A 17,670-nucleotide genomic window follows, 5' to 3' on the forward strand; every position below is an offset into this window, starting at 1 on the left:
AATCTATGCCCCTTTTTTGTTGCATGAAGTCCTGCCACATGCACCCATTGCCTTGCCTGGCAAAGGCAAGTGTACCTGAAGCCACCCAGTGCAGCCATTTTCAGGGGTTCATGCATTTGCACCTCAGGTTCTCTCTGGCCCACAACCCTCCCTGCAGTCCACCCATTCACTGTGTTAGCTTTGCCCTTGTACTCTTGCCTGAGATATGTTACATCTGCTGTTCCTTCGCCCACTTTCCCAACTTATTGCGTGGATTTCCTGCATTTATATATACTAGAGGTGTAATGGCAGCACTGCCACTGGTGTGGATCTGCAGGGTGGGAGATGCAGCACTCCATGGGGTCCAGTCGCCTGGTCAACTGCCGTCAGATCCATACAGGCTTTGAACAGCCCATTGTGGGAGCTGACGGCGGTTTTAGTTGAAATCCCATGACCTCAGGGCCTGCGCCCGAGATGGCGGTACCTATTAGTCAGCAGCAGGCACAAGACCGGAGGACTGGAGCAGGGCACCAGAGAATGGGAAGATCATCCCCGCTCTGAGAAGGAGAAGCAGAGGAGACGACCCGTGGGGACGGTGGCCGCGGTGGCGACGGACCGGTGAGGGGGCTCTGCAGCTGAGGGACCAGTACGTGCAGCGGGCACTGGTGACACGGGGCAAGGAACCCGCGGAAGGTGCAGGCTGCGGGAGACAGCTGTTGGGAGGCTCACGCTGGGCTGCAGATGGCTGGAGACTGGCTCAAACTGGCTGAAGGGGTACCAGGTATTGGAACCGGAATGCGAGGAGGAGCTGAGGGCGCTGGTGGGCTCCTGACCATGTTAGAGGTTCGGATCTAGAGCTCGGGTCGCCAGTGGTGTGGACTGGACTCTGTGTGGCTGCGGTGACTCTGGGGGGATTCCCTTTTGTTTCTCTCTCTCTGACTGTAAGAGGCGCTAAGGTAATTCCTGCCAGTGGTGAATCTGTCTGCCTTGCAGCAGGCAAAAATAAATTTCATGTAATATGACCACCACCAGTGGGCTGATATCGCCTCCAACCTTGCATCTTGGCGCCTCACAGTTCGGCAGGCAGCAACCTCCTTTGAAGAAGACTGCAGAGCCCACCTCACTGACAAAAGACAAAGGAGGAAAAACCCAACACCCAACCCCAACCAACCAATTTTCCCTTGCAACCGCTGCAACCGTGTCTGCCTGCCCCGCATCGGACTTGTCAGTCACCAACGAGCCTGCAGCAGACGTGGACATACCCCTCCATAACTCTTCGTCCACGAAGCCAAGCCAAAGATTACTGTGACAATAAATTGAATCTTGACCCAGCTGATAAAGGAAAGCATTGTCATATATATTTCATTCGTTAGAATTGCTCTTTGTTTATTGATTGGCAATGTGGCAGGGTTAACCCCCAAAACCTGTGGTATCTGTCAGACAGCAGAGGAAACATGTGGGCCACATCGGTGATGTCATTATCCGTGTCACGGGGCAAAGGGATGAATTGTATTTGGATTAGCCTCCTAACTGGCCACCTTTACATGCTACTGGCGGAGATAAAACAGGTAAAATGGACTTTGGCATAGAATGTTACCGCACAGTACAGGCCCTTTGGCCCACGATGTTGTGCCGACGTATATATACCAAAACAAAAGTTGGAAAAAAAAACTAAACCCTTCCTACCTCATAATCCTCGATTTTTCTTTCATCCGTGTGCCTGTCTAAAAGTCCCTTAAATACCCCAAATGTTTTAGCCTCCACCACATCCCTGGCAAGGCATTCCAGGCCTACACAAGTCTCTGTGTAAAATGCTTATCTCTGATGTCTCACCTAAACTTTCCCTCTTCACTTTGTACAGATGTCCTCTGTTGGCTACTCCTGGCCTGTGAAAAAGATGCTGTCTGACCAATTTTGTAGACCTCTATTAAGTAATCCTCTTCATTCAATGGGTTCAATTTTTCAGTGCATAGATACTAAATAAATCAAAATTAATTGAAAGAAGATATCAACTGCATGTCAGTAGCAAGTCATTCAGTGACTAGTGGAGTATTGCAGGGATCTATTCTGGGACCTCTGCTCTTTGTGATTTTTATAAATGTCCTGGATGGGTCAGTAAGTTTGCAGATGATACGAAGGTTGGAGGAGTTGTGGATGGAGCTGAAGGTTGTCGTAAGTTACAAAAGGATATAGACAGAATGCAGAGTTGGGCAGAAAAGTAGCAGATGGAGTCCAATCTGGATAAGTGTGAGGTGATGCATTTTGGAAGGACAAACCTGAAGGGTGAGTACAGGGTTAATGGTTGGTTACTTAAGAGTGTAGATGAGTTTGGGATCCAAATCCATACATCCCTCAAGGTCGCCACACAGGTTGAAAGGATAGTGAAGAAGGCATATGGGATGCTGGACTTCATTAATAGGGGGTTTGAGTTTAATAGTCAAGAAGTCATGCTGCAACTCTACAAATCTCTGGTGAGGCCACAGAGTATTATGTTCAGTTCTGGTCACATTATAAGAAGGATGTGGAAGCTATGGAGAGGGTGCAGAGGAGATTTACCAGGATGCTGCCTGGAATGGGAAACAAGTCTTATGAGACAAGGTTAGGAGAGCTGAGACTTTTCTTTTTGGACCTTAGAAGGATGAGAGGAGACTTAATAAAGATCTATGAGATTCTGAGAGGTGTTGATAAGGTGGGCAGCCAGCGCCTGTTTCCCAGGACAGGAATAGCAAACACCAGAGGTTAAAGTTAGGGAAGGGAAGTTTAGAGCAGACGTCAGGGATTTTTTTTTTTTAAACGCAGAGTTGTGGGGGCCTGGAATGCCTTGCCGGGGATGGTGGTGGAGGCTGGAACATGAGGAGCATTTAAGAGACTCTTAGACAGGTACATGGATGGAAGTAAAATAGAGGGTTCCTCTCCTCCCCCCACCACCCCCCACCTTTTTATTCAGGTGCTTGCCTGGTTTTGATTATACCTGACGAAGGGGCCTAAGCCCGAAACCTTGGTTTCCTATGGATGTTGCGTGACGTGCTGAGTGTGTCCAACACATTTACATCTTGCCCTTGACCCCAGCATCTGCAAATGTTCTAATTCGACTTCATATCAGTGAGCCTTTATTGCCTCATTTTTATCTGCATTTAATCAAAAGCAAAAAAAAATTGAAGATGTCGTAAATTGGAAATAAAGATATTGAGTGCTGAAAAGGCATAGTGTGGAATTAGGCTCTTTAATCCACGGTTTGGACCAACCACCAATGACATTGATCTAATTTTTTTGCTTTTCTCCCAATTTTCTTATCAAGAATCATGCAGACCTGGAAGCAGCCTGACATATTGAATGTTGAGCCATAGTAAATGGGGGCTCATTGTGACGTTGGCTGAGGACTTCATATCAGCTTGCACGGCAACAAGGGTTTCTGTCAGGAGCGACGTGGTGGGGGTCCCAATGGGGTATGAGAGCAGTTGCATGTTGGATGAAAGGGCGCGAACCAGGCGCAATCGCCAAGATGGGAACTAAGTGTTCAATTTAAAAGTTTCTGGTATGTTGTGAGGAAGGCCACTTTCAACTGTGTGGTGTGGCAAGATTGGCATAGCCATTAGTGTAACGTTATTACAGTGATCCTAAATAGAATAATACCTAGTGTCGCCGAGAATATTCTCCCAGAATCACAGTGCGGCTTTCGCGCAAACAGAGAAACCACTGACATGGTCTTTGCCCTCAGACAGCTCCAAGAAAAGTGCAGAGAACAAAACAAAGGACTCTACATCACCTTTGTTGACCTCACCAAAGCCTTCGACACCGTGAGCAGGAAAGGGCTTTGGCAAATACTAGAGCGCATCGGATGTCCCCCAAAGTTCCTCAACATGATTATCCAACTGCACGAAAACCAACAAGGTTGGGTCAGATACAGCAATGAGCTCTCTGAACCCTTCTCCATTAACAATGGCGTGAAGCAAGGCTGTGTTCTCGCACCAACCCTCTTTTCAATCTTCTTCAGCATGATGCTGAACCAAGCCATGAAAGACCCCAACAGTGAAGACGCTGTTTACATCCGGTACCGCACAGATGGCAGTCTCTTCAATCTGAGGCGCCTGCAAGCTCACACCAAGACACAAGAGAAACTTGTCCGTGAACTACTCTTTGCCGATGATGCCGCTTTAGTTGCCCATTCAGAGCCAGCTCTTCAGCGCTTGACGTCCTGCTTTGCGGAAACTGCCGAAATGTTTGGCCTGGAAGTCAGCCTGAAGAAAACTGAGGTCCTCCATCAGCCAGCTCCCCACCATGACTACCAGCCCCCCCACATCTCCATCGGGCACACAAAACTCAAAACGGTCAACCAGTTTACCTATCTCGGCTGCACCATTTCATCAGATGCAAGGATCGACAATGAGATAGACAACAGACTCGCCAAGGCAAATAGCGCCTTTGGAAGACTACACAAAAGAGTCTGGAAAAACAACCAACTGAAAAACCTCACAAAGATAAGCGTATACAGAGCCGTTGTCATACCCACACTCCTGTTCGGCTCCGAATCATGGGTCCTCTACCGGCACCACCTACGGCTCCTAGAACGCTTCCACCAGCGTTGTCTCCGCTCCATCCTCAACATCCATTGGAGCGCTTACACCCCTAACGTCGAAGTACTCGAGATGGCAGAGGTCGACAGCATCGAGTCCACGCTGCTGAAGATCCAGCTGCGCTGGATGGGTCACGTCTCCAGAATGGAGGACCATCGCCTTCCCAAGATCGTGTTATATGGCGAGCTCTCCACTGGCCACCGTGACAGAGGTGCACCAAAGAAAAGGTACAAGGACTGCCTAAAGAAATCTCTTGGTGCCTGCCACATTGACCACCGCCAGTGGGCTGATAACGCCTCAAACCGTGCATCTTGGCGCCTCACAGTTTGGCGGGCAGCAACCTCCTTTGAAGAAGACCGCAGAGCCCACCTCACTGACAAAAGGCAAAGGAGGAAAAACCCAACACCCAACCCCAACCAACCAATTTTCCCTTGCAACCGCTGCAATCGTGTCTGCCTGTCCCGCATCGGACTTGTCAGCCACAAACGAGCCTGCAGCTGACGTGGACTTTTTACCCCCTCCATAAATCTTCGTCCACGAAGCCAAGACAAAGAAAAAAGATTACAGTGATCCAGGTTCAGATCTGGCTCTGCCTGTTAGGAGTTTGCATGTTCTCCTTGCGCGGGTTTCATCCAGCTGCTCCAGTTTCCTGTCACGTTCCAAAGATGTGTGGGGTTTATAGGTTAATTGGTCACATGAGTACATTTGGGTAGCATGGGCCTGAGGGCTAGTCAGATGAGCGATGAAGAAGGAGAAGTGACTTTACAGAGATATATTAAAACGATGAGGGGCTTAGACAGGGTGGTCAGCCAGCAACTTTGTCCTGGGGTGCCAATAGCACATACCAGAGGGCATCAATTTCTGGAGAGTGGAGGAACGTTTAGGGGAGATGTTGGAGTTACGATTTTTTATACTGTCAGTGCTGGGCGACTGGAATGCATTGTCAGGGATGGTGGTAGTGGAGGCTGGTACCACAGGAATATTCAAAAGACCCACCAATGCAACAAAAATCAAGTTATGGTTGTAAAGGAGGGAAATTTGGGCCTTGACTGTGCTGCTATGTTCTATGTTTTGCTCTGGTTATAAATAAAAATCGGTGTCCTCTCTTTGACATCGGAGAGACCAGCTGCAGACTGGGAGACCGCTTTGTCAAGATCCTGCATCAGGGGTGACCCTGAGCTTCCCACTTCCTGCCACACGTTAATTCTCCACCCCACTCCCTCTCTGATGTGCCTACCTGTGTGGCCTCCTGCATGGAGACATCGAGCCCCAACACAAGCTTGGGGAACTACAACCAGTCAGCCTTCTGAACCCAACACTGAATCCGACAACTTCAGCCAACTTGTTTTCTCCACTTTAGTTGGCCATCAGTGATAAGAGCCCAGCTCATTTGTTATCTGTTGCTTTCGATGTTGAACCTCCAGGAGTAGAGGCCAACCTGACCTACTGGGCACATTTTCCTGTTCTGTATTTTGCGATCTCTAGATTTTTGAATCACTAGTGGGGTTAAGTGTTATGGGGAAGGTGAGCTGAGTCCATGGCTAGATAAGCCATGATGTTATTGAATGGCGGAGCAGACCTGATGGGGCAGATAGCTTTCTCCTGCTCCTATTTCTTTCATCCTGTCCATATTCTCACTCTCGAGCTGCTCCCAATCACTCAATAATCCAGTTTCCAGCTTATCCCTATCGTCAGCCTAGTTTTACTCCAGCAGAGGCATCTCCCTCCGTACTCCTTGCAACTTCTTTTATCTCCTTGAAGGGTCTTCCACCTGAATCATTATGGCTGTTTCACTCCCAACCGATGCGGCCCAACCTGCTGAACATCCGTTTGGACACTCTTCAACCAGATGACCTCCAGTTTATGTAAAGCCCCTCCATTCTCTCTCTCTCTCTCTCTCCCTCTCTCTCTCTCTCTCTCTCTCTCTGTCTCTCTCTCATCCCTTTGTCTCCTTTCCTCCAGCTCCACAACCCTTTCCTCATCCCTTCTTCGATTCTTTCTCTTCTACTCCCCCAACCATATTCACCTGTGACTTCAACCATTTGGCCTCCATGTCCCAGTTTTTAAGGACTACCAACAGGTGTATGTATGCTGTGCCCTTGTTTTCCAGGACTGGTTTTATACCCACCCACCAGCTGGTTTATACTGGTGTTCGTACTGTACTTTACCCATGGACCCAGTCTGGAGTATATATTGTGAAAGCTTAAAAGTGACTGATCCAAAGGGCTAACCTATTGGCCTCTCCTGTGCTCCTCTCCTCCCCTGACCTTTTCTGCTCATACCCTGAGGAAGGGCTCAGGCCTGAAATGTTGACGATCCTTTAGACATTTAGACATACATATAGCACGGTAACAGGCCCTTCCGGCCCACACTGAAGGCTTTAATTTGCAAGAGATGGACAGCATCCCTGTGTTGGTCGCTCACACTAGCCTGGCTTGTGGCATGACCGCCTTTTTGGGGAAGAAAGGGGAGGAGTTATGAGCTGGCCAGTGAGAGCAGGAAAGGTCATGACATTTACATATGGCAAATATATACAATAGTGGTTTCACCACACACCCTATTTGCAGTGAATTGAGATTCACTGATGGTGTGTTATTCTGATGGCTCTGCCCCCATCTACCCATATATAACCCTAGTTTCCTGCCTAAACCCCGAGCCCCTCTGAAGACCACAGCGAGACCCTATCTTCAGTTATAAGCTAATAAAAGTGTTTGTTCTCCCTCCAGTCGTGAGAGCTTTTATTCACGCTACAATTTTATTGGCATATTCCATAAATGATGGAAGCGCTACTCAACACTGGCACGCTGCTAATAGACCCTCTGTCTCCCGATGTGGCTGACGAGTTCACATACTGGCTAGACTGCTTCCAGGCCTACCTGAACGCGACCAGAGATGTCTTCCACACTGATGAACTCAGGAGGTCTGCACTTGTCTTGAGGGTAGGAACGAAAGGGTATGCTGTCATCAGGGACTCCTCTACGTATGATGCTGCCATCAAGGCTTTGAAGGGTCAGAACCTGAAGTTGCAAAACGAGGTCCTAGCAAGGCACCGACTCGCTCTACGTCACCAACGGCCAGGAGAGACCATTGATGATAACCTACTGGATCTATGGAGACTTGCCAAGAAGTGCAGGTATGAAGTGGCTCTGGGCCATGTTCGTGAGGAAGAACAGATCCAGGACACTCTAGTCATGGAGGTCCGCTCAGGGTACATGAGGCAGCCACTGCTCGCATCGGTATGAAGGACCTGGATAGCAATGCTGAAATGGCCAAGTTGCTGCAACAGGCCAAGCTCGAGTATGACGACCTCGAAGCCAGCGAGCTGATTCACTCAGGTGACCCTTTTCAAGGACCAGCTGTTCCCGCTACCCAAGTCCTAACGGCTGTCGCTACCTGTGCTAATGTGGTGGTACACCACTGGCCTACTGTAGGGGGCATCCTCTGTACCTTCAGGAGAGTAAGGGGACAGGGCCACACCTGGCCGGCTGTCAATCAGCCGACCTGAATGGATCAAGCCCCACCCGGTTGGGTGTCAATCACCCTCTGGGATATAAGCCTAAGCCGGCCCTCCAAAGCCTCACTCAGAGTTTATAGCAGTACAGCCAGCCCTACTCTGTGGATGTCAATTGAATTTGTCAATTAAAGCCTGTTGTACAGTCTCTTCAGTTTTGCGTGTTTGCTTCTGTCTAACAGTGCACCACAATTTAATCAACAAAAACATTTTTCCAAGGCTGCTATGGAAAAACTCCTGAGCTCCAGGAGCCTCGAAATTGACCCCCACCACCCGGAAGCCCAAACACACTTCGAGATCAGGAGTCACACAGTCGAAACAATCATCGAGGTGCATGCAGACGACATTCTGGATTCCGATCGAAAGAAGCTCATCTTACTCTGATCCAAGCTGGGTCCTCGTGCCTTCCAAGCAAACAAAGGCTACTCCAAGTACAAAGAGGCAATGGACATTCTCGAGACCTTGTACAAATCCCCCACGAATGCGGTCTTCACAAGGTACCTCCTGAATACCCAAGCCCAGCAATGCAGAGAGATGGCTGAGTCTTACCTGGGATACCTGCATGAGTTGGCCTGACCGTGTCTGGCTGAACCCGGGGTAAATGAAGAAGAGGTTGATAGATTGATCTGGGACACTTTCATCTGAGGGCTATGCTTGAGGGCCATCCGGCAGAAGCTGCTGGAAGAAAATATCTACCCCCTGGCCAAGACAGTGGAATAAGTCTGAACCCTGGAAGCTGCAGCCCTGCTCAGCCCGACCGCAATGATGTTACTTCTCCAGCATGACGAACACAGCCGTGGAAGGAGGCCAGCCATGCCTCGGCCTCCCACATGGCGCCACCATCTTGGGCCAGGCAGAGGCCATCACCGGGGCCCTACAACAATGACGTGGTCAACACGGGCAGTGATCAGGTTGCCTTACCGACGCTTGCCACACCTCGGGATGCCATTAATCACCGCACACTGCACCCCACGACCGACGATGACATGGTCAACGGGGGCGATGACCAGTCTGCCCTACCGACACTCCCCACGCCTCTGGACACCATTAATCACTGCCCACCATACCCCACCACCGGTCGATACTCACCTCGCAGGCTGCCTGCAAAGGACACCCGTGACCACAACTCCCCTCCACAGCCAGAGAACAATGACTCAGACCCCAAGATGGTCCTAGCAGCCACCACTCTGACCAGGAACATTCCCCACAACCTCTGGCGCTCCATGATGGATGTGCAAATCAACGGGCAGGTAACAAAGTGTCTGTTTGACAGTAGCAGCACTGAGAGTTTTATTCACCCGAGTGTGGCCCACTCCCTTAAGCTGAAAATCCACCCCACCACCTTCTCTATCAGCCTCGCCGCTAAGGACCAGACTGTTGGTTCCCTCGGGCACTGTGCGGCCGATATAACTGTGGGGGGAGACATACACAGGGTTCAGGCTCCTGGTCATGCCAAAATTCTGTGCCCCAGTCTCCTGGGCCTAGATTTCTAGTGCCACCTGCAGAGCACACCCTTGCCTTCAGGGGGCCCCAACCTCCACTTACGCTACACAGAATGCTGACCTACCAGCCCTACCAATCTGCGGCCTCTCTACTCTGCGCATCACCCCTCCTGCACTCTTCTCACACCTCACGCCAGACTGCAAGCCAATCGCTGCCAGAAGAGGTGCTATTGCGCCACAGACAGAGATCTTATCAAGGCGGAGGTGCGGCGGCTTCTGGGAGAAGGTGTCATAGAGCCCAGCAACAGACCTTGGAGAGCCCAAGTCCTAGTGGTCAAAGAGGGAAGTAAACCGAGGATGGTCATGGATTACAGCCAGACCATAAACCGGTACACCCAACTAGATGCCTACCCCATGCCAAGGATAGCCGACATGGTCAATGAGATAGCCCACTACCGTGTTTTCTCCATGATTGATCTGAAGTTGGCCAATCACCAAATCCCCATCCACCCGCGGGACAAGCCCTACACCGCCTTCGAGGTGGACAGGCACCTGTACTAGTTCCACCGAGTTCCCTTTATGCTCACAAATGGGGTCTCTGTCTTCCAACGGGAGATGGTTCGTATGGTAGACCAGCACAAGCTGAAGGCGACATTCACGTATCTGGATAACATCACTAACTGTGGCCATGACCAGCAGGACTACGATGCCAACCTGGAGAAATTCCTTCAGTCGGCCAGGGAGCTGAACCTCATTTACAACAAGGAGAAGTGTGTGTTCAGCACCACCCACCTCATCATTCTGGGGTACATCGTGGCTCATGGGGCCATCGGCCTAGATCCAGACCAGACGTGCCTATTAATGGAGCTACCCTTCCCCCCCCATGCTAAAGGCCCTCTCCAGATGCCTCGGCTTATTCTCCTACTATTCGCAGTGGGTTCCCCGCTTCTCGGACAAGGTCTGCCCACTGGCCCAGGCTACAATCTTTCCTCCCCACCGAAGACACAGGCAGCTTTCACGCGCATAAAACAGGACATCCTAGATGCCACGATGCAGGTGGAGAGCGATGTAGCCCTCGCTGCTACTCTCAACCAAGAGGGCCACCCCGTCGCCTTCTTCTCCAGAACCTTCCATGGCTCCGAGCTAGGGCATTCCGCTATTGAGAAGGAAGCCGAGGAGATCATGGAAGCGGTCCACCACTGGTGCCACTACCTGGCCAGCAGGAGATTCACCTTCATTACCGACAAGCAGGCCAAGGTGTTCATGTTCAACACCGCTCACAAGAGCAAGATCAAGAATGACAAGATCTTGTGCTGGAGAGTCAAGCTGGCAACCTACAGCTACGACATCCAGTACCGTCCGGGGAAGTTTAACGACTCCCCCGGATGCCCTCTCCTGGACCTGCAAGTCTCTCCATGATGACAAACTGCAGGCACTGCATGAGTCCCTCTGCTTCCCGGGCATCACCTGATTGTATCATTTTATTAAGTCCCGGAACCTCTTATATACCATCAGGGACGTCAGGGCCATAACCAAGGCATGCCGGGTCTGCGCGGAGTCTAAACCTTGTTTTTTCTGCCCACCCTAGGCTCATGTCATAAAGGCCACTCGGTCCTTCAAGCGCCTCGGCATGGATTTCAAGGGGCCCTTGCCTTCCACAAACCGAAAGGTCTACTTTTTCATGGTAGTGGACGAGTACTCCCACTTCCCCTTCGCTATCCCTTGCCTGGACACCTCCATGGCCACCGTCATCAGGGCCCTGGCGCAGATCTTTACCATGTTTAGCTACCCCGAATAATCCACAGCGATCGGGGATCTAGTTTTACGAGTGAGGAACTGCACCATTATCTGACTGGGAGGGGCATCGCGACCAGTCGCACGACTAGTTACAACCCGAGAGACAATGGGCAAATGGAACACGAAAATGGGGTGATCTGGAAGGAGGTCCTTCTGGCCCTCAAGTCAAAAGGGTGGTCTGTAGAATACTGGCAGGATGCCCTGCCCGAGGCGTTCCATGCCATTAGGTCACTTCTGTGTACAGCTACTAACAAGACCCCTCATGAACGCATGTTTTAATTCCCCAGAAAATTGGCGACCAGTATGTCCCTCCCAGCATGGCTCGCGTCCCCGGGACCAGTGCTCCTGCGTAAACACGTACTGGCACACAAGGCCGAGCCCCTGGTCGAGCAGGTTTTCCTTCTACACGTGAACCACAACTACGCCTATGTTAGGTTCGGCAGTGTCTCAACCAGGGACCTGGCACCAGCAAGTGCACTCACCATGGCACACACCCCTGAACCCGGGCAGCTCTGGGGCACCCAGGACCTCCTTGAGCACCAGAGGCCCATTTCAGCCATGGGGGACGAAACTTCCCCCCCCCATTCATCCGATACGACACACACATCTCGACCCCGGCCCCTCCAGCCACCCCTCTGCACTGCACCACGCCAGTCACTCCGACCCCCACCACCAGCCCCCCCACAAGTCATCCGACTAGTGACCAGGAGCCAGTCCTGCAATGGTCGCAGAGACTCCGATGGGCATCGGATTGTCTCAACCTGTAAATACTGTATATGTGTGTGATTTTTCTTTTGTTACTACACCCCTCTCCCCGGAACAATTTTAAAGAAGGGGGTGAATGTGGTGGTACACCACCGGCCTACTGCAGGGGGCAACCTCTGTATCTGCAGGAAAGTAGTGGGTTCAGGACAACACCTGGGCCAGCTGTCAATCAGCTGACCTGACTGGATCAAACCCCACCCGACTGGGTGTCAATCACCCTCCGGGATATAAGCCTGAGCTGGGCTCCCGAGGCCTTACTCAGAGTTGCTGCCAGCCCTGCTCTGTGGATGTCTTTGTCAATTAAAGCCTGACGTACGGTCTCTTTGGTTTTGTGTGTTTGCTTCTGTCTAACAGCGGGGGAGAGCTTTTTCTGCGGCAAGACCCAGCATCCCCGATCGTGTTGCCTGGCCAAAGACTCAGTTTTCTCCAACTGTGGCAAGAAAGGACGTTGGGCGAGGGTTTGCCACATGAGGGGAAGCCCGGGGAAGTCCATGGCCTGCACCGCTCCCAGATCTGATTCCAGCCCCAAGTCGTCTGCCCTGAATTCACCTGAACCCACACTGTGCTACACGCCGACGGAGGGTGGCTGTGACAAAACGCCGCAAAAAAGCTCGGCAGCTATCTTGCCGTGACTCAAATTCAAATTCTGTGCCATCATTATCAGAGGAGGAAGGAGGGCAGCCATCGTGCTGCGCCATGAGGTTGATGCCATCTTACCCACGCTTGGCAACCCAGGATGGTGGGGGAAAATGGAGTGAGGAGTATGGAATTTCCTCGATGGTTCCAGATCAGGACAGACCTCACCAGTTCACCAACTCCATAGTGACTGTGAAGGTAAACGGGCATTCCACTAAAGGCCTAATCAACACGGGCTCTACTGAAAGCTTCACAGACTCACAGATTATAGAATACAACTTAAAGATGTATCCTGCTAATTATTGTATATTCCTTGCATCTCATTTGCACTCTACGCATATTCAAGAACATTGTACAGTACATCTGTTATTTGAAGAGGGGGAATTCTGTAAATTTCATCTGTATATACTTGATGAACTGTGTGCTTTGGGTCTGGACTTCCTGTGTCACCTTAAAAGCGTGACCTTGGAGTATTCTGGTCCCCTTCCCCCCTGTAACGGTTTGGAATGGAGGGCCCTTAAAATCAGAACCCATATGCAGCCTCTCCACACTGAATATTGATCCACCCACCCCCCACTTCTCTTCCCAAATCTGTCCACGGACTGCAAACCTATTGCTACATAAAGCAGGAGGTACAGCTCAGCAGACCGAGACTTCATAAAGTCTGAGACACAATGTCTGCTCGACGAAGATATCATCGAACCTAGCCCAGCCCATGGAGAGTGCAAGTGATAGTGGTAAAAGGGGAAAACGAGTCCAGGCTAGTAATTGACTATAGCCAAACCATTAATTGGTACACACTCCTGGATGTATACCTCCCCTCGTATTTCGGACATGATGAATGATATTGTGCAGTATTATTCGACCATTGACTTGATCCCCAGCTGCCAATCTGTTCTGAGGACTGTCCATATACGGCATTTGAGGATAACGGTCATCTCTATCAATTCCAGAGGGTCCCTTTTAATATTACTAATAGAATTTTTATCTTCCAGAGGTAGATGGACAGAATGGTGGATGAATATGGGTTGAAGGCTACCTTCCCCTAATGTCATCATCTGTGGCCATATTTTGCAAGGCCATGACACCAACCTCCAGAGTTTTCTCCACTCAGCAAAAGCCCTGAACCTCACTTATAACTCTAGCAAGTGTGTATTCAGGACTAAATGGCTGGGTGTCCTTGGCTACATGTTAGAGAATGGTGTCATTGGCCCTGACCACGATAGGAAGATGTCATGTCTTGCCAGGTCTGCGCGGAGTGCATGCCGCACTTCTACCGCCCTGCAAAAGCACACCTGATCAAGTCATCCAGGACCTTCGAACAGCTTAGTGTCGATTTTAAGGGACCTCTCCCATCTACAAACAGGAACACTTTCTTCCTTGCTATCGCTGATGAGTACTTCCGCTTCCTGTTCGCCATCCCATGTCCAGACACGTCCACTTCGTCAGTCATAAAGGCCCTAGATTCCATTTTTGCCCTGTTCGAGTATCCCAGCTATATTCATAGTGACTGGGCTCATCCTTAATGAGTGACGAGCTAAGTCAGCCCCTGCTGGCAAGGGGCATCGCATCCAGCAGGACTACTAATTACAAGCCCCGGGGGAATGGGTAGGTTGAAAATGAGAACTCCATGATCTGGAAGGCTGTCAAACTGGCCCTGATGTCAAGGCCTTCCAGACTGACGCTGACAGGAAGACTTTCCTATGGCACTCCATTCCATCTGGTCGCTCCTATGTACCGCGACCAATGCTACTCCTCATGAGCTCCTATTCAATTTCAAAAGAAGGTCGGCATCGGGAACTACACTCCCAGTCTAGCTCACCACTCCTGGTCCAGTCCTTCTCAGGAAGCACGTGAGGAGAAGCAAGACTGACCCCCTGGTGGAAAGGGTGAAACTGCTGAGCCATGGAGTTCATTCTCACCACCCCCCATCAGGGCCTTGGGGGATCCAGTTCAGGAGGAAAGTGCATCTCCCTCTACTGTAGAGCCAGGCCACCTCTCCTCCCTCACAAGGGGACCAGAAGACCCAAGGAGTCCAAGGCCCCTAGTGCTAAGGCACTCCACCAGGACCTCCAGACCCCCAGATTGCTTAAATTTGTAAATATCGGTAAATCTTTCATATTTTTTTTCTGAATTCATGTTCTCTGTCTTCATCCACAGAACCTAAATTTTGCAGAAAGGGGTGAATGCAGTGAACTGAGATTCACTAGTGATGTGTTGGCTGGCTCTGCACCCAGTGCTGGCCCTGCCCCCATCTACCCGCCTAAACCCTGAACCCCTCTGAAGACCACTGTAAGACCCTTCCCTCAGTTATAAGCTAATAAAAGTTTATGTTCTCCCTCCAGTCGTGTGAGCTTTTATTCACGCTACACTATTTGAGATATTTCCTTTGTCATATCTGTGTCAGCTCCCTCCCACCCCTCCCACTCTCTCTGCAAATTAAAATCAACATCTTTTCTTTCTTTCACTGTTTGATGAAGAGTTTTTGGTCTGGAAACACTAACTCTTCCCCTTCCCTGACCCACTCGCATTTCCAGCATCTTCTGCTTTTGTTTCAGAATTCCAACAGCAGTACTTTAAAATTTTTTTCAAGATTGCAAGCTACTGGGCTCAGGTTGAGAACCGAGGTCAGGCATGGATTAGGGTGACAGCCCTAGACTTTGCAGCACAAAGCTGGAATTACGCCTCATGTAAGAGTGGATGTCAGGAAGGGTTGGAAATGGGTAAAGGGGCCACAGAAAGATGGCGTGTATACACCACACCTCGTGGTGAAGGGAACAACAGGCAGCATGGAAGTATTGAAGATATGGAAGCTAAGCAGAGCAGGTGGACCATTGGGCCATGGGAAGATCAGGCAAGGTTGGAAATGCTGTTTCTCCATGCGTGAAGTCTGGAGATGAATGAGTTGCAGTGCCCAGAAGTGGTGGAGAAACCCAGCAAGCCAGGCAGCATCTGTAGGGAGTAAAAGGACGTTTCGGACCCGAGCCCTTTGTCAGGAATGGCAGAGCTTCTTCAGGGAAGGCATCCCTTGAAGAGACTGCACTGGAGTATCCAAATAGAGGTCTGCAGATCCTGGGGTCTTGTGCAGCACACAGCGATGCTGGAGAATCTCACAGGTCATGCAGCGTCCACTGGAAGCAAAAGGCAGTCGATGTTTCAGGCCTGAGCCCTTTGTCAGGAACATGATTCGTCAGGAATTCCTGCCCAGGATTCAGAATTTCTGAGGGAAAGAGATGTTGATGGTCTGTGTATTTTTTCAAACTCATTTCAAGTCTGTGCTAAATTCACTGCAGGCATATACGTTATATTTGCAGATATTTAGGATCCCTAGAGGAGAAGAAGTTAAGAGGGTCTCATGATAGAAGTACACAAATTGACAAGGGGTGTATATGGGGTGGACTGCTGGAAACATTTCCCCCCAACAACTGGAGGACCGATTTAAAGTAAGGGTGAGAGAATTAGAGGAGGTGTGAGGGGGAACTTCCGCCCCCGCCGGACCCATGGAGTGTGGTGGGTACCTGGAACCCACTGTCTGAGAGAGGGGGGAAACAGAATCACTGACAACATTTAAGAGGTATCTCGACAAGCACTTGAATTGCCCAAGTATAAAAGACTAAGTGATGGAAGATGGGGTTAATACAGATGGGTGCCCACTGGCCGGCAGGTAAGTGGCCTATTTCCATGTGAGCGCAGTCCTAATTATATTGTACATTTGTGCAATGAGATCTGTGACTCTCTGTAATTTTGGACTTTTGTCAGGTTACAATCAGTGAGGGCAGCAGGGCTGGGTGAGATCCAACTACAATGTGTCTGGCTCCTTTGCCTGGTGGGAAAGAATGAGCTGTACATGTCGGGACTCAATGCACGTTATTAAGTTCACTTGTTGGGGGATTTCCACACAAACTCTGTAATATTTAGTCCTCCACCTGTTCTCCTATCTTTTGTTGGCAAGCATAGTATTCCGGTCATGTGGATATCCTGGCAAAGGGAGAGTACATGAATTTCTGAGCTGGTCAAGCGCAGTGAGGCATTTGGAATATAAAACATTACAGCACAGTACAGGCCCACTCGGGCCATGCATTTCATGCACCCACCACTCTCTGACAACTCCCACCGAACTTTCCTCCATTCACCTTAAACTAATGTCCTCTGGCTAGTGTCTCCCTGGAAAAATGGTACTGGCTGTCCACACTATTTAAGCTTCTCATAATCTTTAGTCATATCTCATCCTTTGTCACTCCAAAGAGAAAAAGCTGAGCTTGGTCAACCTTGCTTCATTAGACACGTTCTTCAATTCAGGTAATATCCTTCCTTTAATGAGGTGACCAGAACTGAATGCAGTACAGAGGAAATGGGAAGAAAGGGAGATCGGGGAGTAAACCAGCAGAAACCAGAGAAGTTGATGTTAATGCCATCTGGTTGGAGAGTGCCCAGATGGAAAATTAAGTGATGCTCCTCCAATTTACGTTGGTTATGTATCTTTGTCTTTGCTACAAAGAGTACACTGTTTGACCTGCTGAGTTTCTCCAGCATTGTGTTTTTACAGTATTGCAAGTGTGCTCTAACCAGTTTTATAGAGCTGCAACATTACCTCACTGCTCTTGAACTCATTCCCCTGACGAATGAAGGCCAGCACGCCATATACCTTCTTAACCATCCTATCAACTTGTGCAGCAACCTCTCGGGATCTCAGGACGAACTGCAAATCCCTCTGTTCCTCCACACTACTTCAAATCCTGCCATTAACTATGTACTCTACCTTTGAGTTCAATCTTCCAAAGTGTATCACATCACATTTATCTGGATTGAACTTCATCTGCCACTCCTCATCCCAACTCCATATCCTGTTGGAACCTATGACAACCTTTTACACTATCCATAACACCTCCAACTTACTGACCCACTAGCATATTGACCACCCCTCCATTTCTTCATCCAAGTCATTCATAAAAACCACAAAGACCAG

The 17,670-nt window shown here is 49.9% G+C and overlaps 1 protein-coding gene across 3 annotated transcripts in view; it reads right to left on the minus strand.

Annotated features, from left to right (window-relative positions):
- LOC138744601 (RNA-binding Raly-like protein) overlaps positions 1-17,670 on the minus strand; it is an 838,833-nt gene that overhangs the window by 236,576 nt on the left and 584,587 nt on the right. The window lies entirely within an intron of this gene.

This window comes from Narcine bancroftii, chromosome 10, assembly GCF_036971445.1.
Source record: "Narcine bancroftii isolate sNarBan1 chromosome 10, sNarBan1.hap1, whole genome shotgun sequence".
NCBI classification, from domain to species: domain Eukaryota; kingdom Metazoa; phylum Chordata; class Chondrichthyes; order Torpediniformes; family Narcinidae; genus Narcine; species Narcine bancroftii.